Here is a 4,128-nt window from a genome sequence, read left to right as displayed (position 1 = left end):
TGATCTTGTTTATTTGGAGTTCTGAATGCCTTTAGCTTGTATCTCCATTTTCCCTTGTGTCCTAAATGACTCTGAAGTTTATTCTCTTTTTAAAAAAATATTTTTAGTTATAGACGGACATAATACCTTTATTTATTTATATGTGGGGCTGAGGACCAAACCCAGTACCTCTCACATACTAGGCAAACACTTTACCACTAAGCTACAACTCCAGCCCCTCAAGTTTGTTCTCTTGATATTGTCCCAGAGTTCTTGTACATTCTGATCATGGTCTTTTATTTTTTTCCTTCATTGTATACTGAATGTTCAAGTTCATATAGCCTGTCTTCAAGGCCTGAAGTTCTATCATTGAGGCCTGAAGTTCTATTTTCTATGTAATCTAATCTGTTGGTGATACATACAAGTGAATTTTTTGTTTGATTCATTGCATCTTTCATTTTCAAGAGTTCCAATTGGTTTCTTTCCATAATCTCTATTTTTTTATTGAAATGGTCTTGCAGGGGCTGGGACTGGGGCTTAGTGGAAGCACACTTGCCCGGCATGTGTGAGGCACTGGGTTCAATCCTCAGCACCACATAAAAGAAAATAAAGATATTGTGTCCACCTAAAACTAAAAAATAAATATTTTTTTTTAAAAAAGGTCTGTCAACAACTAAAAAAATTTAAAAAAAGAAATGATCTTTCATTTACTGTATTTGCTCTCCTAATTTGTTCCTTAGATATAGCTATTTGAACATTTTTTAATATTTAAATTAAAATGAATTTTAAAAATTAATATTGGGCTGGGGATGTGGCTCAAGTGGTAGCGCACTCGCCTGGCATGCGTGCAACCCAGGTTCGATCCTCAGCACCACATACAAAGATGTTGTGTCTGCTGAAAACTAAAAAATAAATATTAAAATTCTCTCTCTCTCTCTCTCTCTTTCTTTTAAAAAATAATATTTTAAAATATGGTCCTTTATTTTATTTGCTTATTTATATGTGGTGCTGGGAATTGAATGCAGTGCCTCACGTGTACAAGGCAAGCACTCTACCGCTGAGCTACAACTCCAGCCCCCTACTGGAACATTTTAATAACCAGTTTTTTAATAGTCTTTTTCTCTACCCATGAATTTGTAGTGGAATTTCATCCACTTCCATAGCTGTGGGTTCCTTTTTTGCGGTACTGTAAATTTTATGGGGAGACTTGTTTGCCTGTTTATTCATGTTTTCAGAGGACATGGACTTGTGCATCTGTTGATATGTATTCCTCATCCTCCTTTACGCATGTGTCCTTTAGTGTGTGTTATTATTTAAATATAAGGTATACCCTGAAAGTTCATGTGTGAGAAAATGAAAGAATGTTCATAGGTGATATTATTAGATTATAAGAGCTGTAAACTAATCAGTAGATTAATCCATTTGATGGATTAATAATTTGAAAGGACTATCATACTGGGTGATAACTATAGGCAGGAAGGGTGTGGCTAGAGGAAGTAGGCCATTGGTGGTATGTCTTTGAGTTTATGTTGTGTCCCTAGAGAGCAAAGATTTCTCCCTATTTCCTGGTTGCCATGTCCTCAGCTGTTTTCCTCTACTACACACTTGCCTCATGATGTTCTGCATCACCTTGGGCCCAGAGCTACAGAGTTGGCCAATCATGGCCTGAACCTCTGAAACCATAAGCCAAGATAAACTTTTTATCCTCTAAGTTGTTCTTGTCAGGGTCTTTGGACACAGTAATGAAAAGCTGATTAAAACAGTGTGAAGTTATCTTTTTTGTAGTAAGTCCTAGGTTGTTGGTATCTTTTAGCTTCACCATCTAGGCTCAGCATAATCCAAGTGTAAATTTCTAGTTTCAGTTCTGTTGAGTTTGCTGCTGTAAAATTACTGATTTAATTCATTCTTGGAGAGCTGCTGCATACTATGATTTTTTTTCTGAGCTATTATCTTGGGACTTCTCTCTCTCTTTGCTCTATGAGTAGATGTCTAGGAGTGGAACCTGAGGTCCTCCTAGAGCTGTTCCTTCTTGGAGGCTGGTCATTGGTTTGGGGTTTTTGTTTCTCCTATTGTATGTGAAGTATTGTTGAAGCTTGATTGGGGCAAATTCATGCATGGAGTGAGGTTTGCTGTCACTTGGCTGATCTGTGAATGTAGCTCAGTAACAGGATCTCTACCCATGAATTTGTAGTATCCCAATCACTTCCTAGTCTCTCCTAGATAAAGAGTGAGCAAAGAATAGCAATAATAGTAATAATCAATATAAAGCCTTAAAATAAATGTCCGGTGCCTACTATGACATATAACACTTATTGCCAGACAAAGAAGAATGGTTAGGTCAGCATTTAACATCAGCACCAACAATTAACAGCTGTGAACTAGATCTAACTTTAAACAACAGGTGTCAACTACATCATCCACTGTATTGATAACCACAACTTGATTTTGGTGGGGGGTAGGGATTATATAGACTGAATAGTTCTAACACATAGTAAAATTACAGTGAAGGGAAAATGAGATAGAAATGCAAGAGAAATTTCAAGACATTTAAAAAATGAACAGAGAGGAGCAGAGAGAGGTAGCAGATGATGTCTGCAAAGAAGGAATGAAAAATAACTACACCCAATAAAATAAATAAAAAGAAAGCAAGAGGGAACAAGAGAATTTGGGAACTAATAGTGGAAGAAAGTGAATAAGGAGCAATAAGAGGAACAAAAAGGCGAGAACAAACAAATTAAAAATCAAATCAAGGGGCTGAGGTGGTGGCTCAGTGGAAGATCGCTTGCCTACCATGTGTGAGGCACCGGGTTCGAACTTCAGCACCACATGTAAATAAATGAATATAAGTCCATCAGTAACTAATTTTTTTTAAAAAAATCAAATCAAAACAAACACACATAAAATCCCAACTCTCCAAAGTAAGAAAAAAGGCTGAATAACTAATAGATGAATAAAAAATGATTAAAAGGAAAAAAAAAACTACATTAATATATTTAAATTTATATATTCTCAAACCTATCAGCATAGTGAGAAAACACACACACACACACACACACAGAATAGGAGCCAGGTGTGGTGGTACACACCTGTAATCTAAGTGGCTTGGGAGGCTGAGGCAGGAGGATCATGAGTTCAAAGCCAGCTTCAGCTACTTATTAATACCATCTCAAAAACAACAACAATAAACAGGAGTTCTCATGCACAGTGGTGCACATCTATAGTCCCAGCTATGCAGGAGGCTGAGGGAGGAGGATCACTTGAGCCCAGGAGTTTGAGACCAGCCTGGGCAACATAGTAGGACCTTGTCTATAAAAAATAAAATAAAAGGACAGGGCTCAACATTGGGAATAAGGAGCTGGTTTAATAATCATCTAGTAAGGATGGCAATGGGCATGTATAGGTGTATTCTTAGATGTTCTTCACTCCTTCCAGGGCCTGGGGCCTCTGGGTAGTAATGACCTTTTAGTGCAAAAGCCCATATTATGTGCAAGTGCTTTGCTGATGCTTGATACCCAAAGGTGTGAAGTTTGCAGAGAAAAAAGGAGTTAAAATAGTGGACAAGCTGGGAGTGGTGGCTCACTCCTGTAAACCCAGTGGCTCAGGCTGAGACAGGAGAATCACAAGTTCAAAACCAACCCAGCAAATTAGCCCTAAGCAACTCAGCAAGACCCTGTCTCTAAATAAAATATAAAAAAGAGTTGGAGATGTGGCTCAGTGGTTAGGCTTCCTTGGTTTCAATCCCCAGTAGAAAAAAGTGTACAAACTGTGGGGTGAAATTGACCAAATTGTGTACATGAATATACCACTGTGAATTTCACCTCTATGTATGTCTCTAAAGCATAAATTTTTTAAAACATAAATAAATAGAAGGAAGACCAGTAAACAAAAAGAAGGAGAACAGGGATAGGAAGGAGGGGAGGCAAAGAGGAAGTATTGGGGATTGAAGTGGAGCAAATTATATTCCATGTATATATGATTATGTAAAAATGAACCCCAACATTATGTTTAAGTATAATGCACTAATACAAATATTTTAAAAAATAAAATAGTGGGGCTGGGGTTGTGGCTCAGTGGTAGCACACTTGCCTGGCATGTGTGAGGCACTGGGTTCGATTCTCAGCACCATATATAAACAAATAAATGAATAAA

The sequence above is a fragment of the Marmota marmota genome, unplaced genomic scaffold (genome assembly GCF_001458135.2).
Source record: "Marmota marmota marmota unplaced genomic scaffold, marMar, whole genome shotgun sequence".
Taxonomy (NCBI): Eukaryota; Metazoa; Chordata; class Mammalia; order Rodentia; family Sciuridae; genus Marmota; species Marmota marmota.
The sequence above is the reverse complement of the archived record's forward strand: the minus strand, read 5'-3'. Positions refer to the sequence as shown.